Below are 27,110 nucleotides of genomic sequence, written 5' to 3' on the forward strand. Positions count from 1 at the left end.
CGCGAACAGCGCACCATCAAGCATGACCCGCAGGGGCGTCAGAAAGCAGCTCGACCAGCTCCGCTCTCGTGCGACCAACCAAAAATAGCGAGCGTCGGAGGGGGCGGAAGACAAAAGTGAGTTCGCGCTAAAAGCTCAGCAGTTCTACGAGGAGCCACCAATTAAAATGGCGCACAATGGTAAACAACCACGTTACGCAACCCACAGCATGCTCGCTCAGGGGGAAAAAAAGAAAGGAGGCGCGGTTCGCGCCTAGGGCATACACAAACACGAGCACGCAGCGCGAGGGCTTCGCCAAGCCCAGTTCGCGGGACGGGCACTGCCAACGCCGGTTTTAGCTACGACCGCGGCCCCAGATGTCCTCCTCTCCCTCTGTCTCACTCTCTCTCTCTCTCTAGCCTTTCTTTCTCTGTCCGGGCCCTGTTTGTGCCACCCGGGGGATCCCATTGTAGTTAGCGCATTATACCTTCTCGTACTTCAGCCGCGAAACCGCCGCGTTCGCTGACTTTGTGCCAAAGCGAAAGCCTCACCTGCGAGCCTCCGCAAGGCCGAACAAGGAAGGCACGTATTCTAGAATACAAGCAAGAACACTGTGCGCATCTGTTTTGGTTTGATGAAGTTACAAGCCCGCAGCCTGCGCTCGATTGTAAACAGGAAGATTTTTGTAGGAACGAGTTTCTTTTCTTTTTTTTTCTTGGTCGACGCGTTGCTAAACGCAGCCTAGCTTGTCACCGCCGGCCCCTTCTCCCTTCTCTGGCCGACGATGTTCCCCTATGTTGTCCTCGGTGTCTTTGCCGGTTGGCTTCTTACGATACTGATAGTAAGAACCGGGCCCCTCGGTTAACCCCCTTTCTTCTCGTTCATTACATAAGGAAGGTCTCAAATCCGGCAGCACTCTTGCATTCAGGTAGCATGTGTGGGTTTATTGACCAGTTGGCATCACCCAAAAACATCGCGCACTCGTGACGCTTGCGGCAGAAAGGATGTTCCCCATCCGCCGCCAAGGTTTGTGTGCGGTGGCGCTGGCTAACACTTCCAAGGTTAGTTCTAGTAGTAAAACATAAGTACCCCCGAAAGCGGATGGGAAAACGGCGCCACGGTAGCTTAATTGGCAAGGGCATCGCACGCGTAATGCGAAGACCTGGGATCGTTTCCAACCTGCGGCAAGTTGTTTGTTTCCTCCACTTCGATTTCCATCAATTTATCATTTCTATAATCCAATCAATAAGCACAAGTAACTTAATATCAAGGGCTTGTGTTTGAGTTTCCGCGTGACAGAAGTATGCTTTTTTCGTATATTCAAATTACAATCCGACGCTATCGTGTCTGTAGGCTGTGTGTAAGTCGTGCTTAACAATTTTTCTGACGCGTTTTACTTTGAGAAATTCAATTAGTTCAAAAATGTCCTTGCGCCACATGGAAGGCCTGCGTGGTTCGAAATTCCTTTTGTCGAAGCGACATTCACCGCTGGACGCCGGACACAGTCGCCGGATTTTCTGCTAGACAGGGCCCTTAACGCTCTCGCGTTAAAAGCAGCGTGGCTCGCACATTCAAGGGCTTCATGGTGATCACAGCGGACACTCAGAGAAGGCGGAGTGTTGCTTGCTGCAGGCGGACCTATAGCCTTGTTAAATATTGTCGGGAACTGCTCCGCCCCGAACGCCACTTATCAAACGCGCTATATAGCGTCCCGTCCGAAGGTCGTCACGGTTCACCTGTTAACAATAACAACAGCTCGTATAACACAAGGGACATAACACGGAGCTGTGTAAGAGGCTGCGCGTTATCCAATTCCACGTCGACTCCCACGGCTCGCCGTTCACACTCTACCCCGTGTATCATGGTGGAACTTAGTAAGGAGCCGAGGAACCTCTCTCGTGTAAGTATCCAGTGTCCTCTCGGGAACGCAATGTCACTCGCACTTGAGTGTAGGAACCATTTTAGGCTTCATTCCATTTATTAGTACTTTACGTTCTGCGTCAAATTCATGACACTGATAAATAACGGTCGAGGTCATCAAGAGCTTGACAATGCACACTAGACGATGATGCACTATGTCCTGCGTCCGATATATACAATATATCAATGTACGATATATTTTACATGAGTATGGTTCAGTAAGTGTCGCGCGTTTGATACAGAGAAAAATACGCTTCATCCGGGTTACTTATATCATTGTTCTACTGTATCTGGTTGCAGGGCCGCCACAGAGCGAGTGCCTTAAATAGCGAGTGATTCTCAAGGTGGAGCTTGCCATGGAAGATTTGCGTGCAAAAAGAAGTCAGGAAGATTTGCATGCAAAAAGAACTCCACGCGACAAGAAAGCTTATCGCTGTGAGATTGGCCATTCGGAGGGCAAACGAACTTCGCCGTGGAAAGATATTGGTGCGCGCAAAAACAGAACAGCAAGGAAAAATAAAATTAGTAAAAAAAACTTAGGTAGGACAAAACGTATAAAGACTCATGTATGTCGTTTCTGCTTCTTTGCGGTCTTCGCCTAAGTTGTAAAGAACGCTTCGCTGATGTGGAAAACTTGGTCGATTAAGGCACTTCCTGTTGCTTTAGTACGCATAGTGACATTACGCAGCAGTCTTCGGCACGGCGCAGAACTTTGAAATGAACAAGCACTAGGAAGAGCCTTCAGCTCAGCTCGTTATGGTTCACAAGTTAGCGCCAGCGCGCTAACAATCACGGTGTGAACCAAGGGAGCTTGGGCTGCAGAAATCTCGAAACTGCCGCCACGGAGACTATATGACGAGAAGACCAAGGCCGGAGAAGGCTCGCACAGTCTCATCAAGCACAATGGAGCTTTTACTGCAGCCACCGCAACGAGCAACGCCGCCTTAAACAATGTACACCTGCAATCACGACAACCAACAGAAGGGTATTTTCCCAGGCCTCTATAGGAGCAGCGCGGGGAAGCGACACTGAGAGCATTCAGTAGATCTGTACTAAAAGAAATAAAATTATATATATGGGCACGATAACGCGATCCGCTGGTTTTCCGGCACATCAATGTCGCTTACCACGCGAAAGGCGAGTTATGGCCCACATTTAGGACGGCGGCAATGAAAGCGCGAGCGGGTCTTTATCTCCGTCGGAGAGCTCGAAAAAGAAAGACAACACTAATAATTATAATAAAGGGGCGGGCGGCTATGACGACCACGAGGCTGTATTGTTCGGCGCTTCGCAAAACAAACGGCCGTAAAATGCGACGAACACGGGAAGTAGAGCGGCGGCGGCTGTAATTTTCGAAAACGACATTATGAAGCGCCGCGCCAGTGAAAGGTATCGCGGGGACAAGAGAGAGAGAGAGAGAGAGAGAGAGTCGAGGGGAATGGAGTGAAAATCCTCGGCGAGCCCGTCGCGGCTTTCCTACCGGCCGCAAGAGAAAGCACATGCTCGGAGAAGAGCGCCACAGAGATTCGTCGTTGTGCCCGTCGTAGAGCGCACACGGATGCGTGGACGCCCACCCTGGCGGCGGTAGCCCCTTTATATACATACATACATACATATACACAGAGAGTGTCCTCCCTTCCACCACCGGTCTGCGGAAGCTCGGAAACGAAGAACGGGAGTGCGGTGGTGGTGGGCCGACTTTTTACGACGCTCGCGGCCGAGCGCGAGAAGGAAGGCGAGAGAGAAGGGAAAGGGGAGAAGCGGATTGTATTAGGGCAGCCACTCGTAAAAAAATAATCATCGTCAACGGCGCGCGCCAGCCTGCGCGCACACGAACGGCGGTTGCGGCGCACGCCGCAAGCAAGCGCACTGGCCGCGACTTTACAGCCCGGGCGGCCCGCACGTCGAACAAAAACTACGGAGAGAGAGAGAGAGAGAGAGAGAGAGAGAGAGAGAGAGAGAGAGAGAGAGAGTAGGAGAGAGAGAGAGGGAGAGAGAGAGAGGGGGGGGATAAGCCCTCAGGTGGGCGCTAAAACGAAGCTCCTGAGCAGCAACGCGTGCTGCACCGCTAGAAAAAAGGCGAGACCGACACGAACGGGAACGAAACAAAAACAAAAAAAAAAGAAAAAAAGCCAGCAGAACCGGGAAAGGAGCCGGGCCCCTGGCTAAAGCCCGGCGCTGCGACTCCTGAAACACCTATGCAGCAGCGACTCCTGAAGCGCCTACAGCGCGAGCGCAGCCTCGTAATAATGAAAGTTGCGGGCCCCCCCTCCCCCACTTTCCTTTTTTACCCTTCCTCCCCTCATCCTCTTTCCCGGCGCTTCTCTTTCTTCTTACTCTGCGATCCGCGCGCACCGCTTATGCACGCACGAACGAGCACGAGCCGGTGGGCGCATTAGGCAAAGCGGCGCGCGCGCGGTCGCTCGCTTTTGGGCCGGGCGGCTCGCGCCGAGGAGAACACGCGCCCGAAATGACGCTAATAGCTAATAATAAGCGTATTTCTTTACAATGCGCGCCAGCGCAGGCGGCTTTCGTCTTTCTCTCCTGCTTTCTTTATTTTTTTTTTAAATTCATTAGTTTAGTAAGGGCCTCCGAGCCGCCTTCGTTGCCTCGATGAACAGCAAAGAAAAAAAGAAGGAAGAAAACAGCTATGGCTGACGAACCCAAATCGGTAAGAAATAAAAGAAAAATAAGAATGTTAGCGGAGTGTACAGTAACACCCACTAAGTTGAGAAAGAAATCGAGAAGAAGAAAGAAAGAAAAAATTCACGAGAGAGTAACACCGGAAACACGAGGAGGACGGGAACGGCAATATTGTTCGCGAAAACTCAAGAAAGGGCAATAACTACGAGCGCGCTCGCGCGACGTCGTCGGGAAAAGTCGCAATAATTTAAGGACCTCGAGACGCGCGACTTCCTTTCTTTCCTTTTCTTTTTTCTTTCTTTCTTTTTTCTTCGCTCCGAACGCTCGCGAACGCGCACCGCGGCCGTTTTCGCGGGAACTCGGGGTGGCCGCGACCGCCGAAGAGCCTAGCCTCCCGTTCAAACCGCTATACCGCTTCTGTACCTGTCTTCTCGTTTTTTCTTTCTCTCTTTTTCTTCCGCATCCTTACTTGCGGTACCTTCCAGTTCCATTCTCGCCTTAATCCCTCGTGGCTCCATTTTACTGACTGCCGTCGCCGCCACCGCCGCCGCATCAGACTGCGAGAAAAGGTGGGCGGGCGGGAGGGCGTCGCCACTGTCGTCATTAGGATGCGCCGCCCACCCTTTGCTCGGAATATCAGCCAGCAGATAAGGGGGGGGGGGGGCGAACCACGAAGCTTCTTCGGCTTAGGACACGAGGTGCCACGTACGGAGGCTGACTGCTCCACATGTGAATATATGTAATTTGCTTTCCTTTCTTGTTTTAAGAAAAAAAACCTTACCTTCCTCTTCACCTATAGAGCTCCATTCTCTCTCTCTCTTTCAAGTTTTCTGTCTTGCTTCATCATTCATTCATTCGCGCCTTTCTTTCCTGCGCGCGCGGGCGTCGACGAGGCGAGATTCTCTCTGCTGCATTATGTAACTTAGCACCGCACGCTCCAGGCGTGCGCAGTTCTTCCGAGGCCGCGTTAATTATTTACGCACGAGAACCGCAGCCGGACCGCCGCTGCCGCTGTTCGCTATGGAAACCCGAGGTCCGCAACAACACGTAGCAAGGCCGCCGAGCGCTATATGCCTTGTCTATGAAGAAAAAAGAAGAAGGTGTTTGGAAAAGGTTCCCCACTGCCTGCACACCTTTTCCATAGGATTGTATCTATTTTTTTCTTATTCTGCTTCTTTCCTTGTGATTCCCTGCGATAGCAAAAATTTTAGAACTGCAGCCTACTATTTCCTATATCCGCGGCGAAAAAAAAGAAAGAAGGAAGACAAGAAGAGAGAAAGCAAAGAAAAAGGAGCACGAGAGACGGCGAAGCTCGCCTGATAAGGAAAGATGTTCAGAAAGTTGAGCGGTATGGAAGAGCAGGCAAAGGGGTAGTATTACGCAACACGTACGTCTACGTTGCGGCCGCTAAGAGGAAAGATCGTCCTACACCGGTTGCCGCACTCGAGCGAAACGCTCGGTAGCTTCAGCGTTCACTCGGAGGGACAAGAAAGGAGGAAAGAACGAAACGAAAGAACGAAGAGAAACTACGAGCCCGGAGCACAAACAAAGAAAAAAGGAAGAAACCCAACTTCTATCAGAGAAAATAAAGAATGGTGAACTCCGAAGTATGAATCCTTAATAGAGTATCGTCAATTCTCTCTCTCTCTCTTTTCTAAGTGAGTCCCTTTCGTACATGTTGCTTGGCCAACTGCCCCGCTATACAGCTTCCACTTACACTCCTATTATCTTTCTTTTTTTTTTTTTACTCTGTTATCTCCATCCAATTCCTCGGCCGCGAGCCGCAGTGGGCTTGCGCCACTCGCTGGGGAACGCCGACAACAAGAGCCGGCGAAGAGAAAGAGACAGAAAAGAAGAGAGAGAAAGAGAGAGAAACGCAAAGGAACAACGTTGCAGCAAACGAGTACGCACGAAAGCGCAGGCAGTAGACGAAGATTCGACCGCCGGTTGGCCGCCAGCAGCGAGATCTAATGCAGCACTAGCCGGTACACGACGCCGGCGGCGTAATAACGTTCACGCTAATCGGATCGCGGGGCGGGGGTCTGCAGCGAGCAAGCCTTGCCTGCCACACTTGTTTCCGCCTGTGCACGCATTATCATTTTTTTCTTTTCGTTTCGCGTTCCTCCTTCCTGTTCCTCCGTGCAAGACGCCCAGCGAAGAAACAAGCGCGTATCTTTTACCTATACGGCTCCGAGGAAGAGCGCCGCACGCGCGGTGAAGTGGGCGCGCAAGCTCCCCGGCCTAATTACGCTTTTTTTTTTTTCCCCCGCCGAACGCGGTATATGGCCGTGGCCGCCGGCATGCTTTATTGTTCGTTGAGCTTTCTTTTCGGGCGGTTTCACAGCTCTATGAATTTCTGGCGCCAGTCTTCCACGTTTTGCTTTCTTTCTTTAACAGGCACGCAACGTTTCGGCGCAAGTTGGCGTGCTTTTAGAGCCGGTGCTTTTAGGCGTACATGTGCACAAGGGAGCACACGTGTGTGTGTGTGTGTGTGTGTGTGTGTGTGTGTGTGCGTGTGTGTGTGTGTGTGTGTGTGCGTGTGTTTGCGTGTGTGTGTGTGTGCGCGCGCGCGTCTGTGTGTGTGTGTGTGTGTGTGTGTGCGTGCGCGTGTGTTGGCTTAATTCTGCGGGGCGCAGTTGTTTTTCTTCCAAGCAAACATTTCTGACCTCCATTTAGCGAAGGCAAACTGACAGCACGAACACCGAAAAAAAAAAGAAACAATAACACTACCGGTTATCAACAGAGGAAAAAAAAGAAACGAATGTTTCCTTTTTGCGACATAGGCCACAGAAAAATTTGTTTTTTGTTTTCTTTTTCCAACACCAAAGGACGAAGGAAGTCGAAGAAAAGGTAGCCTCTTCCCCTTCACTCCTACCGTGAAGTAAAATTAAGAGTAGCCGTATCCATCTAGCCTTGATCGTAAAGGTCATAGATCGCGCACTGAATCGAAAAACACCGTCGCGATCTGCCTTTACGACACGCCCTTCAGCTATAGGATTTCACTTCGGTCTCTACAACAATAAGTTAACACGCGGGTCAAACAAAAGACAAAGTGCACGTGGGGTCCAATTGTAGAAGCCGCGTTACAGTTATAGACAACAGGAGCTCAGTGTTTCTTGCTCGCGCGTGTTAGTGCATCTCAAGTTGCTCAGGTTCCACGGCACAAAGAGCTCGCTTTAGAAACTAACATGTTTCTGAATTTCTACAATGTGGGTTCCGAGGAGATATGGTAAGCGAGTACTACTGCCTACCTACAGACACGCACAGCCTGCGACCTCGCGAACGTCAACATGACGCACTATGACGTCTATACCACCCAGCGAGAGAGCGCGCTCGCGGGAGCGAGGCTGACCGAGGGCCGTCGTCATGGTAACGACGCTCCACCGTGGCGTCCCCCCCCCCCTTCCTGTGGCATCGCTGCCGCGCGGGTGGCGCGAGTTCGCGGCATAACCGCGAGCGACGTGACCGTCCCGGCGCTTCGCGCACGAATTTTTAGTGCAGCTGCGAGGTTAGTCACGGGCCGCGTCACGAACGTCGCACCACTGGTGGTGGGCCAAGGTTCGGTCGGGTCACGCGTGAGCCCCCAAAACCGTGACTACGCGCACCTAGACGAAGAGAGAGGGTGACGCGCACAACTACCGGCGGACCCTCGTGGCACTGAAAAGGAACTTCCACTCTTTTTCACGTACGACGCAACGACGCTGCGGGTCCGGCGAAGATGAAACTAGCGACCGAATAAGCGATACGGGAGGACGTGCATCGTCGTTTGCATAGAGCGTTGCGCCAGCGCGAAGAAGGCGAGAGCACGCGGCTGTCATACTACAGAAACTAGCACCATCGTCCGTCATTTTGTCTGGCTTGGTGTTATTGATCTTTCAATTGCCTGTGTGGGCATAGAATACGAGCTAGGGCAACACCGGATAGAATACGTGCACGTATAGTCTAGACGAGATTTGCACGCCGTCACTGAAAGAGGAAGCTACTGCGCGTGCGCGCAACACTCGTGCCCTTGCTCCGCCACCGAACAGATTGAGCTTGGCGTGACCCCCAACATGGAACTAGCCAGGCAGGTGGCAACACCTTGTACAGGAGCAGATTAAAGTTTTTCCTCCTCCTCCTCCTGACCGTGCGCATACACTTGGCTTCGTTGTTGTCTTGCAGTCAAGAAGACTCGGCGTTGATTGCGTCTATGGGAGACGAGCACATTCAACATGCGAAATCGACGTGGTTCTCTGCAGTGGGTGAGATCGCGAAAAGTGAGCGGAATAGACCGTGTAGGGGTTGAAGGACGGACTTCGCGGATGAAAACCCAAAACTTGGGAGGAATTTATTCTACATTATATACAGGGGAAGTGAGCGTCAAGTAACCGTCGTACAGACATTACGGGCCGGCAGCAACTCGGACGCTGCGGCCCGCGGCAAGAAGTTCGAGAGAGGTGAAACAGGGAATCAGGGCATGTCCCAGAATCCTCAGGTCTCTCTGGAAGGCTTCTTATAAACCCTTCGAGCACTGCAAGTCACGTCATGTTTGACCAATGGGAGAGTCCACTCCGATGACGCCACTTGCAGCCAATGGTAGGCGCCCGTGTCGTGGGGTCACATCTGGCGGGGCTCTCTGCTTCCTTGCCTCGCAGACTGGCAATCCACTTGTAGGCTGGAGAAGGAGCGGGGGGGGGCGCTCGTGCACCTGCTTCATTGTCGGATGCCCACCTGCTAATCCCGGCGGCACACGAACTTGTTGGCACGTAAACTTGTTGCCTTATACTTGTTTGCTCGGCCGCTTCTCTGGAATGCGCTTTCCTGCACCTGCATTCCTCAATTAGCTGTGCTGCCACTCGAAGCGGTTTGGGGAACTCGAAGTAGCCTCAGGAAATGGCGCCATATCTAACAGCTCGTCCTCGCCCCGGTTGTTCTGAATGGCCGGTGAACTCAATTCGCTGGCCATGAGGAACGCTGACAGAAGCTGCAGGGTACTGGGGTCGAGCCTCGTTTGACAACCCTCGGGATCCTGGGCCCTGGAGAACATACGTCAAACAAACCAAACAACACAGCGCTGCACCACGCGTAAGCGCAGGCTCTTCACCCCTGACTCGCCAGACTATTACTGAGTCCAAATGAACTCTTATCTTTTATTTCCCCCAATTTTGACAACAGTTCCAACCACCCTTCCAAACAGCTATCCATTTCTCCTCGATTGCCGACAAAACCAGAGTACTATTGTTGTTGCAAAACAAAAGGGTCGTTGACGATGCAAACAACAAATGAAAACAGCCGAACATAACTAAGTGGCCTGACTACACGAACAGCATGTTTCCAATCTATCGCAGTGGCGTACTTATCGCACGTATTGGTGCCACTGAACAATCTGGTCAACCTCACAAGTACGTAATCACAAGCGCACTAGCCTTGTGATCACTAAACAGAACGCGTACTTGCGTTGTAGGCAAACTTTTCACTTACGCTTACTCACGTTTTTTCCCTGAAGGTCCTACAGGACACGTGACGTAAACGAACAATTAAACTTGCGGGACTTACACACTCCGCAGAACTCTTAAAATGATGCGTCTTTTAATAACTCGTTCCACGCGTACTTATAAGAGAAGTCAGAATACGGCTGCCCTCAACACAAACGAGCAACCCAGTCATAAAGTCTGCTTCCTTCCGTCCACACAGGACACGCGCTAATGGAACTAAGAACGCTTCTCCGTGCAAATCATGCACTTACTAAAAACCTACGCGCTTAACCTTACAAAATTCAAAAACACTTAAAAAGAAAGAAGGTTAAATAACACACACGCGCGTTACGATAGGCCTCTTAACAATAACCTTGACCCTTGGTTACTCAAACACACAAAAAAAACCTATTAATGAGCATCTCGCGAGACTACACGTTTACTTAAAACGCATCTTTCAAATCTCGAGCTTCTCGAACGAAAACACAAACAAAGCTCATACCTTCACATATTGAAAGAAAACCTAGTCTCAAATCGCGAAATTTTCCGATGCCCAAAAATAAAAACAACACACTTCATTTCTACGGAAGGGCTCTTCGCCTCCCTTTCCAAACGCTTATGTCTGACTCATACTCTGAGCCGTCCTCGCGGTCGTCGCGGCTTGAAAGCTACTCTGGCTGCCGAGAGACAACAAAAGGGCTGACTAACTATCAGCTCCCCCAAGACGTTACGGTCTACTGCCAATTTGCGTCCCCGCGCCCCGCTTTCAACACGAACGCGATTGACCACGTCGCTACTCCCCACCTGGTCTCGTCCTGCCACCTTGCGTTTCTTCGAACTGCACGCTGAGCTATAAAAAGAACTACGGAACGACGAGGAGCTTAACTGCCCCGTGCCCTTTGTCCGCGTCCGCGCAGAACATTCTTCGCGGTCCCCCTTTGACCGGTGGCTCGACCATTTTGGATGCGTCAACATCGTCCTAGACGACCGCACCTTCTTCCTCGCGCCCTGCCCTTTTGGGTTTCTCGCCATCTTTGGCGGCGCTACATTAATTACCGACTTTCGGTTTTTACCGCGCTTCTTTTTAAGGCGCTTTCTCTTTGCACTAGCCTTCATGTCGCCTTCTCGTGCCTCGTGCTGGCCGGTACACATTTCGTCGGCCCGGATCGGCCTCTTACCCGCATTGTCTGAGTGATTTACATTTAAATCTACTCTCTCTCTGCCTCGACTGGCGGACAGCTCAACCGACTCTGGCACAATGCAGCAGGCTTTACTCGAGTAAGACAACTCGCACTCTTGCGAACTGCCCTCTACTACATTGCCCAGCGCACGCTGTGAATCGGCACACAGCCCGTCGGTATCGATCGCTGTCTCACGCGCACAGTCCGAATGATTAACTGAATCATCCCTATCTAGGCCATCTAGACTGGCGGAGAGCCGCACCGATCCCTGAACAATGCAGTTGTTCTCTCGTGAGCTACGGAGCTCGCCACCCCGAGAACTACTCTCAACTGCATCGCTCAGCTCGCACTTCACTTCTGCACGCACATCTGGCTCTACATGGGTGCTCGCGTCTGTCGCGTCAACAGTACCCTTTTCCTCGCTAGCAACCTCGCTAACCTTACCAGCGACGCACACGCTCGGTAACTGTGCCAATTTGTTCGCAGCTGGCCTAGCTGTCTCCACAGTCATCTGTTGGCACAGCACCTCGTCGCTCTCCCTACGGCCTTTAACGGCCTCGATTGCCACTAAGGCATCGTTAGCAGCTAGCCTTTTCCCTTCACTTATTAATCGGCAGTCAATCTCACAGGCACTACTCTTTTCGTCGGCTTCTGGCGAAAATCCGCTAGACACTTGCTCTGTACTTCCTACAGAATTATCAGACAGCCGTTGTCTCTGTGCCAATAACTGATCACAATATTGTATCTCTTTGATCAGTGCTGCCTTCTCTCTCTCATACTTTTCCTCTTGCTCAAGCTTACGTTGATTCTCACGTTCGTGACGCTGACACCTAAGAGTAAGTTCTTGAAGCTCCTGCTTCCGTTCATTCTCGCGTTCTTCACGCTTAAGCTCACTCCTAAGTTCACGACGCGCTCGCAAACGTACACGACGCTCTCGCTCCCGTGGCTCCTGTATCACTTCCCAAGCAAGCTCAATGCTTTTATCATCATTGCCACTATCGTTAATCGCCTTTATGATAGCTGGCGTTTCCATCCGTTCGTCCGCCTCAACTCCCAAATCGTCGCACACCAACAACAAGTCTAACCTCGTCAACCTTCTAAGATCCATGGCAGCTGCCCCGACAGGTGGTTAAAACTGTTTTCCTTAATTAATTTGTGCAAACACACAATGCAACAAACTCCCGATTCCCAGAACTATCAAAATTGAACACACAACCTTTGAGTCTGGCGAATCATAAGGAAAAAAACCACGCGCTCACTTACGGTTGCAGCACCCTGCCATCCGGTTCATCTGTCCGCTGTTCCCGGTTCCTTCCGGACTCCCTGGGTCGAAGGCTCGCTCCTTCTTCGATACTCCCAGTCTCTTCGGACCTCTTTCGACGAAGGCTCTCTCTTCTTCGCTCTTCCCGGTTCTTTACGATCTCTCTCGACGAAGGTTGATTCGTAGCGCTGCCACCAGCTGATGCATTCGGAGGCGATCCTACCGCTGCCAACCAGATGTAGGGGTTGAAGGACGGGACGTCGGGATGAAAACCCACAAGCTTGGGAGGATATTTATTCTACATTATGTACAAGGAGGTGAGCGTCAGGTAACAGACGTACAGACATTACGGGCCGGCAGCAACTCGGACGCTGCGGCCCGCGGCAAGAAGTTCGAGAGAGGTGAAACAGGGAATCAGGGCATGTCCCAGAATCCTCAGGTCTCTCTGGAAGGCTTCTTATAAACCCTTCGAGCACTGCAAGTCACGTCATGTTTGACCAATGGGAGAGTCCACTCCGATGACGCCACTTGCAGCCAATGGTAGGCGCCCGTGTCGTGGGGTCACACCTGGCGGGGCTCTCTGCTTCCTTGCCTCGCAGACTGGCAATCCACTTGTAGGCTGGAGAAGGAGCGGGGGGGGGCGCTCGTGCACCTGCTTCATTGTCGGATGCCCACCTGCTAATCCCGGCGGCACACGAACTTGTTGGCACGTAAACTTGTTGCCTTATACTTGTTTGCTCGGCCGCTTCTCTGGAATGCGCTTTCCTGCACCTGCATTCCTCAATTAGCTGTGCTGCCACTCGAAGCGGTTTGGGGAACTCGAAGTAGCCTCAGGAAATGGCGCCATATCTAACAACCGTAAACGACCCATTGCGTCAAAATTACATAATCGGCGCAGCAGTTCGATCGCTACAGTAAAAAACAAGAACAGAAATAAAAACAATAAAAGGGGGGGGGCAGGAAACACTGTCACAGTAACCGGTGCCAATGTCAACCGTTTAAGCGAAAACAGTGTAACCAAACAGTCCATAATCATCGACTACTTCTTCCTGTATTTTAAAAGGCGAGCTTTCGTGTGACAGTGCGTGCTTTCTGTGGCATTACTCACCTCAGCGGCAGCGTAGAAAGTGACGTAGCACGAGGGAACCAGCGTTGAGGTGAGGGAAGAAAGAGAGTGAGATAGAGTGTTCAGCCTTCACGGTTCACGCGGTCATCCCTGCGAGAGAGAGAGGGAGAAGGGAGAGGGGAGGCAGAATATTAAGCAGGAGAACAGAGACAGTCTTGCGTGCGTTGCACCACGTAGAATAATTGTGACGAGACACGCACTACAGGCCGATGCGCAGGACCTTTGGAAATTACGAGCAACACGCACAAAAAGAAAAAGAAAAGTAATAGACAGCAGACAGGTTCCGAGATTTTTCGTAAACAAACACGGCAAACCAAATTCAATTTGCCACATTGTCAGGTATTCAGCTGCCTTTTCGCCACCCCTTACCGTACAACCACTGCGTATAAGTTGCATGTATGTCTGAATGAGTGAATAATGTACCTCTTGTGTTCTGTCAATCATCACGTACGTTGTTCGGATGTATGTTCGCACCCTCAAATATGGGAAATAACAAAAACCAAAGCACTGCCACTAGACCAGCAAGCGCGAACGTCCAACTGCAGTTCCGAAAGCAGTATAGGAGCACGCGACAACGTATTGCAATACGCCTGCGACCAACCCAAACCAAACCAACGCATACACGCGCATGTGCACACGCATACGCAACGCAAACACACACACTTGAAAACAAGCAGGCACGCACGTACAAAATACAGCGCCGAAAACGAAAGACTGAAACCAGCATACTTGAATTTGGCGTTTTCCCTATAAGAAAAAGAGAAAGAAGAAAATGGATAATGCGGGTCCCGACACACACGCTCGCCAGAGTTCTGCGCAGCATGGGCAAAACCACCGTAAGGGAATAATGAATCGCTCTGGGCAGCAAGGTTGCTCCTGAGAGAGTGCACAGCGGTGGCAAGCAAAATTCCGCAAGTGTTGCCCGCTAAGGCGTTGCGAAAGCACCCAGCATTTCACCGCGATTGCTGCTCAGTCTTAAACGCCTTGACGGCCCAGCAATGCTGGAAGGAAGCGTAGAAAGTAAACAAACGACATAAAGAGTGGTAATTATCATGCAGGCGAGTTTGCAGGCAGCGCAGCCTGCTCTGTGAAAGCAAGTGCGCCTGTTCGCCAAAGAAGCGGTGCCAGCCCGAGTCCAGCAAAAAAAGCAATAAAAACTGGCATGTTGCAACACGCCGCGAATCACGGGCACAGCGAATGTGATAGCTGGGCAGTTTCTCGGCCACGAGTTAGCGGGCGTTTCTTAACGTTAAGCGTTATAGGACGGCGGGACAGCGCTTGCTCGGTTCTGCCCGAGAGGACCACAACAACGATGTAAGGTTATGTTGACCGTTCCCAAGCATCGCGAATGCTTCACTGCTACGAAAGCGTGAAAAGATGTTAGAAGGCTGAGTAAATTGGAAGAAACGCATGCTACCAACTGACCCCTCTTCTCTGAGCTTTGTGTGGGAGGCAGTGTTTCAAAATTACGTACAGCGACATTTTTTATGCCGAAATGCAAACTAAATAAAAAAAAATCTTAAGGTATTTATTCGAAACACTCAAGAACATACAAAATCATATATGCTTGAAACGAGACATGCCTAGAATTTAGTCTGAGGCGGCTTGAGCTGAAGCTGGGGAGGATAGTAACAGCGTCAAACTTGATATGCTACTGCAGAGAAAAAAATTGGGTGAAAGATGACGCAACACACGGCCCACAAACGCACACGAGCGGGCCATGAAAAATACGCACTCACACTCAAAGCTAAATAGACGGTCTCGCTCAAGTGCAGCTCTGAAAGGGCCACTGCTCTGGGTTGGTTACCGCGACCAGTAATAGCGAAAAGGCCGGCGCACAGACAACGGCGACGATCGTGTCGGCAAAGTTTTACACGGCTGCTGCAAGCAAGAGAACTGCAAAACAACTCAGGCGGCCGCACACCCTCCTTCTAGGAAGATTCTCTGCCAGCAGAGACAACATAACACTTTGTACAACACTCGCGTACCGCCTACAGCGCACTAACTGCGCAGCACGGCTAACTGTTTGGAGGTCCCCGTGAGACAGAGGGCCCGAAATCACCCCTGTAAATGCTTCGCGCAACAACAAGAGAGAGAGAGGGAGGGAAAATAAAAGGGAGGCGTGGTCGTGCAGCGTAAACGTACGCGGTCCCTTAGCTCCGCGATATGGAAGCAGCCGACGGTGGAATGTTTGTAGTGCGCGCGGGCCGAGGAAGCAGCAGAAAGCCTTTGTTGCGATAAGGGTGTAATTCGCTTTCTCATATCCCTTAGCAATATTTAATTTGCTTTTATCTCGACGATTAGTAAACTCATCTCTAATAAGTATTGTGCTAGGGCGCCACTTGGACCCACGCTTCCAACATGTCCTGGTAAAATGCACTACACACTTTCTCTACAGGCCAGTGACGCCGAGAAGCAGAAGACGTCTTCGCAGAGCTGTGACGTCCTCAAATAAGGACGTCACAGTTCCAGGTAGCGCGCAGGCAATGCAAGAACACTTAACTTTATGCCAACAGACGACGCGGGAAATGATTTCAACTTGATGTGATTGAGGCAAAAGGTTGAGCCTGCTTGTTTCACTAATGAATCCCAACAGAAAACGTTTTTCATCACAGGCAGGTTCATGCTGACACCATTTAAGCACAGGTAGGTTCACGCGGACAAACGAGCCTCCAAAAAATACAGGCCAGGGCCATCACTGCATCTCACCTATTATACTAGCTGACTGACGATAAATATGCCTCGATGTTGGCAACCACCAAGACGCCTCCAATACATGTTCGACCACTCGAGCGCGCTCATAAAACCTTACGTACAGCACGATCATCAAGCATCCGCCCTTAAGCAGAGCATTCACCACACATCTGTTGTTACTCTTGGGCATAAACACCCACGTAATTTCGTGGTTCGGACAGCGCCCCGAAGTTCAGATGAGGTGAAAGTCATCGAAGTTACTTTCGACCATGTCTGCCTCCAACGCAACGATCATGCGCCCGAACAAAGGTTCCAAACATTCAACGGTGCTCAGCAAGCCAGCCGGGTGCGGGAAGCGACCAAGCACACGGTTCCCGTTCCGCCCTTTACAGCGCCGAAGCTCAATTAGCCGAAAGGGCGGTGTGCCGGCCAGGTAGCATTACATAGGTACCACTAGCAAAGAAAGGCCCGATCCGGCTCGCAGGCTAAATCCCGGAGGTCGTCCAAGAGCACGACTTCGCTCTTCCGACGGAAGGGCAACAACATTGGGGGGAGAGAAAAAGACGATGGGGGAGAAAGGGGGAGGGAGGGCACTAAGGGCCACGTGTGTTGCAGGCGGAAAAGTAGTGGAACAAAGATGAGAGAAAGAGAGAGAGAGAGAGAGAGGGAACAGTGGGAGGCCAATGCGCGCGCGCGCGCTCACCCTTACAAACGCGACTCCTGATGGCCTAACGAGCTTCAACCTAATAATGCATGCCGCCTTCGTGGATCGGGAATACAATACGCGCCCCGGTCGCCGCCGTCGTCGCCGCCGTCGCTGCTATGGCCGGGAAATGAAGACGAATTACCAATTGAAGCGCGACCTTTTTCTCCTCTCCGGCTCGTAGCTTTCTTTTTTCTTCGTCGCGTCGCCTCGAGCGAGCGCACCCCCCTCCCCCTTAGCGCCCCCCCCCCCGCCCCGTGCTGCGCGCTTTCCTTCCTTACACCGCCGGGCTAACGTCCCGCGCGCGCCCTTGTTTCAACGCCGGTAATTAAAGGCCGCCCGCGCTAATGCGCCCCTCAGAGGAGTCGTTTCCTAAACACGCAAATTAAGATCGCCACCGCTGATCGGTTCCAGGGCATGCACTGTGTTTCGCGCGACTTTTTGTTGCCGTCTTATCACTGGCGACCCTCTTACTTTTTTTTCTCTTTCTCGTTTTCCTCGCTCTTTCTCTCCGTCCTCCTCGAAGCTCTCGGCCGCCGCCGGGCCCTCGCTCTTCGTCGGTTCAGCGGGCGGCGTCGGCTCGTGTACTTGACGCTGTTTCGGACGGTCCTCCTAATTCGTCTCGAGGTTTCCCAACAGCGCTAATGACTCATTTGATCCGTAAACGACGTTTTCTCCGCGTGCCCCCGTCCAGCTGTCTCGAAGGAAAGGAAGACGAAGCAGCAGCAGAAGTGCGAGAAGGCGGCAGCGAATGAACGCAAGGGGCTGGGGGGGCGGCGCGACCGGGACGGCAACTGGCGCGCTCTCGTTAGCGCCCTCGTATTAACACCAGCACAAGTTGGGCGCGCTGCGAGCGAGGAGGTGCGAAGAAAACGAAAACAGAAACGAAAACAGGTCGAGACAGAGAGAGAGAGAGAGAGAGAGAGAGAGAGAGAGAGCAATAACGAAGGAAAACTCTCTAGCGAGTGAGAAACCGGCGAAGGCGAGAAGTTTGGGACGCCCGGGACGGCGGCTAAGGTTGAACGAAGAGCGCCGGCGGGATCCCACGCGACAGATTCGCGAAACGATTCTAAATGCCTGCCGCAGATGCCGCTAAACTGTGCGCCCAAGCGCACCACTCGAAGAGCCGGGAGGCGAGAAATAAAACTTAAAAGAAACAAAAATGGTGCAGGAAGGGAGAGATGAGGAGAGAGCGTGTGAAAACGAGCGAGAAAGCGCGTATTCGGAGGACGTGTCACCGGGGCGACACACGGTACGATTGGCTAATATCAATTGCGCACCTAGTGCCACCGATTACGTCGCCTCAAGGTTATACTTATGAGCAGGTTATCATCGACGCATAATACTACGTAACGCTGAAGCCACCCCTCCCTCCTTCCCGTGCTCGTTAGGGCATATGCGCCGAAGTGTCATCAAGGAAGGCCGAATCCAATGAAGCGGCGCTGCTGCCGGTGCCTTCCACCTTGCTTTTTCGAGCGTGCTCACACACGCTTTGCCACAAACTCGCTCGGTTTTCTTTTCAAGTCCTTCTTTCTTTTCGCTCTTTCCTCGATAACATAAAGTATAAAAGTGGTGGCAAAGTCGGAGGAGACTAGCGAGAGGCCGGGAGAGGCGCTGATGACGGGCACTGCTCCGCCTTTCAGCTTGACGGAAGAACGGTCGCATCGAAGAGACGCACAGGGGCAAAATGAAGTGGGAAAAAAAAAGAAGGAAAGAAAACAAAATGGCCCGACGTGGGCTTCATTTGACAGCTTGCATAATGAAATCGCTTCGTTACTAGCGGGCGCCCATCTTGTTATAGGAGATATTTTTGGAAGAAGAGCAGCGGGGCGCGGTTTGCTCCACGAGCGCTGCGGCAGAGTTCCGATCACGAAAATAAAAGAAAAACAAGCAAAAAAAAGAGAGAGAAGGAGAGAAAGAGTCCGGTGCACTTCAGACGACGAGCGAAGGACTCCGCAGACTAGAGGAGCTCGTTAAATCTCGAGCGCTGTGATATGAAGTGCCTTCTCTTGAGCCCTGCCTGCTCCTTCCGTTCCCTTCCCTACCCCTACTTCCTCCGCCCACCCCCCTTCGAGGCAAACGGGGGAGCAGAAAGAAATGCCTACAGAGAGTGGAGAGCGGGTAAACTGTAGCTGTTCGGAGAGCCAAATAAAAGCGTCGAAGTGAGTGAACAATGGGAAGTGGAAACGGGACTGTTCTCCAACGAACTGTCCCGATTTCGCCCTTTCGATTCGCCTTTATGTTTGGGCGAGCATCGCTGAACTCTTTTCATTCCCGTGCCGTTGCGAAGCAATCTTTCTAAAACGCGTCGCCGTCATGACTGACGTCCACTGAGCACCGTCTTTCGGACAGTCAGAGCCCGTCTGTGAGGACGTTTTACTTTCCCGTTTGACTGTTTTCCAAATCTATTCAAAAAGTATTCTGCGTGTTGTACCATGGCGATGTTTGTTTTCATCTGTAAAAAAGTAAGTTTCCTTCCCGCACAGACGACGTTTTAGGTAGGAGAAGATGACCACGATACGGAGCTGCGTGATGTTGACGGCAGAGTAAGGGGCTGCTCTGTCAGAGCACAGTGACAGCCGAACGGCAGAGTAAACACGCTATTGAGACGACGCTAGTTAGTATACGAACACTGGAGGTCAGTGGTCTGCGATATCCTTATTTGTCTACTCTTATTGTCTTGTTTTCCCGGTTTCATCTGGTCGAAGCGCCACACTGACATCAGGAAAGGGGTTAAAATAGATAGATAAAAATAAAAATAAGATGGTGCATTGTCAAGGGCAGTAAGCTCTGTCAGTGCTTTCAACCACACTCCACATCCGTACGAAGTAACAAGGTCTTCTCAAGCCGCACGAAGAAAAATTACGGCGAATTACTTTCCAGCACTGCGTAACGACCTTTGATAGATGCAGCAGCGAACTCGAGATTATAACTGGCGACACGAGATTCTCGAACGAACGGTTCTACAGTTTGGTTCTGTCAGATATGCAGGCGCGCCCCAGCTGGGATACAAACTGCCGAACTCGCGTTCGGCGGCAAAGCATAATTATCAATCAACCACTACGTCGAGCTTACTTCAAAAAAAAAAAGAATGAAATGCGCCAACAAAAATAGGTTTGGCGAATGTGGCATATGGATAGCAAACCGTAGGAACCTCGGAAGCGAAATCACGTGTAACGCAAGCTGGTGCTTGCTGTTACGTGACGAGTGAGAGCAGGTGACAGATTGTAGCATCAGTACCATAAGAGATTAAGTTCATTTCAAGCCGTAATTTATCTAAACTAGGACGTTTCCGACGTTATTCGCGACTTACGAATGTCGAATTTTCAATTTCGACACAATATTTGCAGCCCAAACACTTCAATATATATATGATACACTCCGAATCTGAGACACTGCATTCGCTTTGGCCGTGGAGGCGCGAAAGAGAAGAAAAGGTTGTGGTTACATTCTAGTAAGCGCGCCAATCTCGAAACAATATTTAGGGAACTTCACTCGGAACATGAGCAATATAGGAGTAGAGAGGAGATTAATGGCGCGCACACCACAATTTCACAATTGCACCAATCAGCAGTTTCGCAAGAAAAGATTATTATTATTATTATTATTATTATTATTATTATTATTATTATTATTATTATTATTATTATTATTATTATTATCGGTGCGAGCGCAACCGCCTTGAGCTAAACACATGAGTGAAACTGGCTCATCAAGTTAATTCATACGAATGTCATACGAATGTCCGCCTCGCAACGACTGAAAAAACGCGAGCGCTACGCAAATTGCACAGCCATAATAAAACACAACGTCGATACTATCGGCAAACATCATTAATAGAACTAGAGATGGGTGCCAAGGCGCTTGTGATAGGTGCGGAACTCGGGTACGGATATTTGGGTGCGGAAAGAAGTAACCAAAAAGCGGGCAGCGAAAAGAGCGCGCGAGATTAGCAACACAATAGTGCCAACCATTAGCCCGGTCTTCGATCCAGCAAAATATCCGGTTCTGACAGAAACATTCATAATATAAGGAGTGCTAGCCTGGCAGCGCCACCCCTCAGTGAGGCAGTAAACATCTGTGCAAGATGAGCAGACAAATAGCAAGAAGGCAGGCAAGCAGGGAGGCGAACAAGCAAGCAAGCAAGCAAGCATACGAACAGACTGAAGATTCGGGCGCGTTCCATTGCCGCAAGCGTCATTTTAACGAAGCGGCGGCTGCCACAAAGTCGAAACAACGCCACACAGATCAAATGCGCAGTCGGGGCAACGCGACAGCACATTCGAAGAGTCGCCCAATCGCAAACAGAAACAGCCCGATCGGCGGGCAACAAAGCACGGAGAGGGAACAGCAGTCTCGGAGCGTTAGCCCCCATCGTTCTCGGAGAGGCCCAGAGTCAGAAATTTGAAATTAGATTCCGAAGTTTCCGTTAATTAGGAACAACTCGCGCGGTGCCACTGACTGCAAGCGGGCGGCAGAGGCGAGAAAAAAAAAACGAAAGAATAAGAGGGAGAGAGAGAACAAGGGAAGCAAGCTAATGAGAAGAAAGGATAACGCAGACGAGGCAGGCGGCGGACACAGGGCTGGGTAAACACGGGGCGACGACAAGGACGAGATTTCTCCGTGCGCGGGATACAAACAGATAAGGAAAAAGAAACAAAACAAGATAAGAATAAATGATTACGGCGAAAGCAAATAAAGAAGAGACAGGCTATAGCATAGCATCAAGTGTAGGAAACACGAATAACTGGCGGGAAGAGGGGGGTGGGGGGGAGAAGAGGGAGTGTTGGAAGACGGCATAATACCACCGAGCCAGTTTTCCGCCCCAAAAGAAACACGCGAGAGGGCGCGGGCGAGAATCAATAAATGAATCTGCCAAACCTAGCGCATGCGCGTGCATGTGCGAGGGGTAAAGTCCAGAGAGAAAGCGATTAAAGAAAGAGGTAGCGATGTCGGCATCAATAATAATTAGGAAGTCAAGCGGACGAAAAGAATCCTCTCTCTCTTCTCCATCCCCCAACGCCCTATAACACGTATCTCCATTCTAGTCACTCGCCGCCTCCTGGTTGCTCTTTCTCGACAACCCCCTTCCTCTTCCTAATTTTCTTCTCATCCGAACTCCAGCCACTACTTCTTTTATTCACCGCTCTTGCTCTTTATCGTATCGCGCACCCTTTCCTTACCTTCCCCTCCCTGACGTCGTCTACAACGGCTCAAACTTAAACCATACAATGCAGCGGGAGTTGCAGGGACGGGAGGAGCCAATCAGCGAACGCAACGCAGTAACTAATAGACAGATAAGGAGCAGCTCGCGATCGGTCACTGCCTTTGCAGTTAGCCAATCATATTAGACTAACGATAAGCTAGCGAGCTTTCACGAAATGCCCCGAGCTTCGCATGTACCGGTACCTGCACGGCTCGCACGGGCTCTGGCTTTCACAACGGTGCCTCGTATTATCTCGAGACATAGGGTACAAGCTTAACTAGCCCTCCCTTCTCCTCGTCCCGATGCCACTCCCTCAACCCGGTCCGCCGCACTATTTCATTGTACACCGTGCCCTTTGCCATGCTGGAGAAACTAGATCGTGCCGGAGTTTGTTCGCCACCGCCGCCATTCCGGCGTTCTCCTCTCCCTTCTCTCTTTACCAGGTGTTTATTTTTCTTTCCATCTCGTACTATTTTTCCCGCCGCCGCGCAAGTTTTGTTCTCTTCATTTTTACTCATTACGCGACAAGGCGACGCGCTAATTTGTGACTAGTTCGGGACAAGGGTCCCTGATTAGGTTTGCCCCTCTCGCAGTGTGTGCCACTGTCTGCTTCGGTTTGACTTTATGCTTGGCACTCTTTATCTCTGCGCGCGGTTCCTTTGTTTTATGCAAGGAGAACATGCTACTTCGCTTCTGCATTGAAGTGAGCTTCTTTCTATCTCTTTCTCTTTCTCTTTTTGTTCTTTTGGTTGCCGAGGACGGGGACACGTTAATTGTTCAACGCCACTTTCTTTTTTTTTTCTAACGTCCACCTTCCTGAACAACTTGTCCTACGCAAACGCGTCGCACTGGTGTAGTCAATGAAACGAATGAAAAGTGCAATCCAGAAAAACAAAGTAACGCGCAACGCTATGTCCTTGTCGGCATTAGGGCTCCAGCCGACATTAGCTGAAGCGTTTAATCTGTCCGAGCCTTTCCAGACAGCGTTGAAAGAGAAGTTTTGTAATTTAGCCAATTAATATGTGCCTGCGCAACGCAAGAGTCAGCAGGGTAACGATAATGGAACACTGGACACACAAATGTCCCAAGTGAAGCACCCGGCCAGTGCACCCCCCCCCCGTCCCCCCTGGCCAAAAAGAAGGAACAAATGTTCGAGTTGTTAAAAAGTGCGATTTAGTGAACAATCTGCTATTACACGGGCACAAAGTTATACATGCGGAAAAGAGAGCCTTAGCTTTTCTGTTCACCATGATAAGTAGATACAGAAGTGTGGTTTCATTTCTCTTGTTCCTGAGCGTTCTAAATTCTGCCGAACTACAGTTAATGCGCTCGTTTAGCAATGGTATGAAATTTTAAATAATCCAACGCTTGACAACAGAATGTCGATCAAAAAAGTATAGTTCATTGATAACCAGTAGCGGTAGTGGTAACGGACAACTGTTCAAATAGAGGAACAACGACTATGCAGGCCAGGCAGTAAGCATCCCTAAGACGACCAGCATGATCAAGCTCCTTGATAAAGCATGTAAAGAACTTTGCCCTGCGTTAGAAAAATTAGGGATAGAGAATCGAACTACATAAAAACTGAACATAAGACTAAGTGTCAATTACCTTAGTTCATATAATTTTTTCCAGAGCAAGAGTCGCAAACAAAACCGAAACAGCGTTGTAGACGTCGACGAAAAATAAAATGTCGAGTGCACCCTGTAAAGAATGCACCACCGCATGCTTACTTGTTAAACAACAAAGCCACATTCTGTTTCGTACTTTTGCGGCGCTCGAGAAGGAAGTCCCCTCCTCAGTTTATTTATTTGCAGCAATGTTCTTGCATAAAAAGTTTACTAGTTTCGTTCCCTTCGACGTTGTCTTCTACTTAACTGACGCAAGAGCACCGCCGGCACTACGACGTTACGACGGAAGCCTAGAGGCACACACCTGAAAATCCCAGGAAAACGCGGTTTCCCGGTATTTAGAAGACACTCTTGATCGACGCAACCCGTCACGGTATCTGGCAAACGATAAAAGTACGTCTAGCTTTGCCTGCAGCGTAAAACGAACGACCTCTTTTCACTGGGAACGTGAGACGCCAAAGATACACATCGGCGTCCCAGCACACTCAAAACCACGAGAAGCACCCCGGGGCCCATGGCGGAACGCTAATTAGCGGCTGCACTCCTTCGCGACCGCAATAAACGCCATTTTGTTGGGACAGAAGTCTGCGCCATTTTACGTATTTTTTTTTTACCATGTTTCGATAGCGACGGTGAACAAGTAAGCATCTTTAAGAATACGAGAGAGTCAGCTACGCTCTTTCGTAGACAAAAACGGGCGCCGAAATCAAGAAGAGAAAAAGAACAGGACAGCTATCGAGAAAAAAAAGAGTCGAAACTAGTAGAGACACAAGCGCCTCAAGGACCGCGGCGCGAGCGAGTGCCTCTTGACGACGGTGAACCAAAATGAAGCGTGCGCCGTACGAACCTGCGAGGCCGCTGTGCCTCCCCCCACCCCACCTCCCCCTCGTTCTGACATTTTTTACCAATTATTTTTTTAATGCTCGTCCTTCCTATCTCTTCGTGCTCAAATTCTGCTCTTCATCTGCGCGTTTGCATTTCCGGAAACCAATCTCGCGCGGCGTCCCACGCAAGCGACCTCGAGTAGCCGGCCAGGCAGCCAGGCAGGCAACAACGAATTCCTGCCCTCTGCTGTTGAACCCAGCAGCGCAGCCCCCGCTATACGCGGCAGCTGCCACCGGCGTGCCTTCGACGCGATGTTTTGTTCTCTCTTTCATTTTTTCAGTTCTCTCTCTCTCTCTCTCTCTCTCGTTCTCGCGTTGTTTCTTTGACTTTATTCGGGTTTGCTTTCCTTGTCTCAATTTGTCCAACGCTTGCCTGCAACGCGCATGCAGGGAAGCCTGTTGCTGCTCCGTTGTTGCCGCTCGGTTGTTGCTGCTCGGTTGCGTTCTGGAAAACGTCAACTTGGACGTTTTCTTGTTTTTATCTCCCTCGCAACGCGAACACAGCGCGCAGTTAGAGTCAAGGCAGTCTATCTTTTTTATATATGCGTGTTCACGAAGAGTTAAACCTAAAATCAGAAGGAAAACAAGAAAACAACCTCGCTACTCTGTCGTGAGACGGCGCCGGAGGGCTGACTCTTGTTAGTGCTTGCCAAGTGCCCAATGGCTTCGTGAATGCCTCCAACTAAAGACGCAACAGGCGGGAAACGGAGGAAAAAAAAAAAAAGAAACTGAGCAAGCGGTGACGATAGAAAACAAAAATGTAAGTATCGATAAAAGTAAGTGATAGCAATAAGCGGCCGTAACAAGGTTATTACAACAGCAACGCTGAAATCGACACACTTTCCGTTGACAGTACCAGCTCAGACAAGACGCCCCTGCTTAAGTGACACACCGTACAGAACACGAGCTGAAGAATTTTTTTTTTTCGTGCCGAAAAAAATAAAAGAGCAACGAAAAATCGCAAGAGGCTCGCAAGCCCTGGATAATTACTCAAGCAAGTGTTCATCACTGCATCGTGAACACGGCTTCTTTCTTTCCACCTCCAGTTTTGCATTTTTGGGAAATCAACAAGTACTCTCGTTGAACGGAATGCGTACATCGAGCTGCGTTCTTCGACGCGCATCGAACAAAATCGCGCTCTCGTTCATGAAAAGGAAGGATTTCGAAACCTGTGCTAAAGTCCTCGAACACGGACAGTTGCACACACGTGTTTCACCATGAACTGATGAAAGTTCATGGAGTAAGCGACTTTTTTTATGCAGCTGTTGCATTATCGAGGAACTTCCAGAGGGAGGAGTGAAGCTCGCAGATATCAATTTCAGCCGAGTTGCGAAACAGGCACAGTGCAGAAGAGAAAAAAAAAAACAGGCGAGAAACGAAAGCACCGGAAGGAGCAGGCATACGGGGAGGGGGGGGGGGTACTATTAAAGCGCACGCAGCTAACGTGCGTGCTCTTCGGGGCCGCTGGAAACTGCAGTCGTACGAAATATGCGGCGCGTCCACAATAAATAAATAAAAGAACCAAAGAGAAGGAAACATCGCGGACCAGAGCACAGTTTCTGTACCTAGACCGCCCACAAGCGCAGCACGCACACACATTCTTGGAGCGCGGAGGCCACAGCGAGGCCGGAGAAGACGGCGAGCACCTGGCATGGGCCGCCGGCTTGCGTTATCGTCAATGAGAATCCGCTGCGCAACCACGGCAGCCGCACCGCAAGACACGAAGCAAGGGAAATAGAAGGGAACAGAAAAAAAAAGGAAACGAAAGAAAGGCGAAGCCCGGGGAAACAAGCCATACCATCTGCTTAGCCGAAGAGCGCGGGCAAGGCAAGCAACCGCACGCTCGCCGGACTATACGCTATCAAAGACCCGCTAGATACACTACGCCACCCCGAAAAGCGTGCAGCGGTAGTGTACGTCGGAGCCTGCGGCAGCCAGCTAGCGGGCTCCCATGGAAGCCTTTATTTTAGAAATTGGCTTAGTGTAAGGCTGCCAAAGAATAACTCCGTAGTTGAAAGAGAGAGAGAGCTTCAGACAAAACGTGACACGCGAAGTGTACTCACTAAAATTCCCATTTACACATCACCAACAGGATGTCTGCAAACTTTGCAGCTGCCGGCGTACACCTGTCAACACTTAGCCAAATTCTAAAGGCTACCGATTAGTTTTCTTATAGACAATTTCTCATAGACGGACTTCGAAAGACGGGACAAAATGCGACAAAATGGAAGCTGCTCGGTTCACTATTTGCCCAAATGCAAAAGACGGAGGTAATAAGAAGGGCGCGCTTCGCTTATTGTAACTCTGAGGCTCTTGCTATTGGCCCCAGCATAGGGGCCGACAAGTGAAGCATCTTTATCTCGTATAGGCTACCCAAGCACCGCGAGCGGCGCCACTGCTCCTGACGGGTAGCGCCATCTGTGGCAGAA

The 27,110-nt window shown here is 50.6% G+C and overlaps 1 protein-coding gene across 11 annotated transcripts in view; it reads right to left on the reverse strand.

The window, feature by feature from the left end:
* The window catches only part of LOC135902051 (poly(rC)-binding protein 3-like), a 458,527-nt gene that overhangs the window by 115,487 nt on the left and 315,930 nt on the right, over window positions 1-27,110 (reverse strand). For 3 of the 11 annotated variants that reach the window (XM_065431948.1, XM_065431949.1, XM_065431950.1), the window contains one exon: window positions 13,546-13,653. The exons of the other annotated variants lie outside the window; for them this stretch is intronic. The gene's annotated coding sequence lies outside the window, so the exon portion shown is untranslated. The remainder of the gene's footprint in view (window positions 1-13,545; window positions 13,654-27,110) is intronic. 11 annotated transcript variants of the gene reach the window in all.

The sequence above is a fragment of the Dermacentor albipictus genome, chromosome 4 (assembly GCF_038994185.2).
Source record: "Dermacentor albipictus isolate Rhodes 1998 colony chromosome 4, USDA_Dalb.pri_finalv2, whole genome shotgun sequence".
NCBI classification, from domain to species: Eukaryota; Metazoa; Arthropoda; class Arachnida; order Ixodida; family Ixodidae; genus Dermacentor; species Dermacentor albipictus.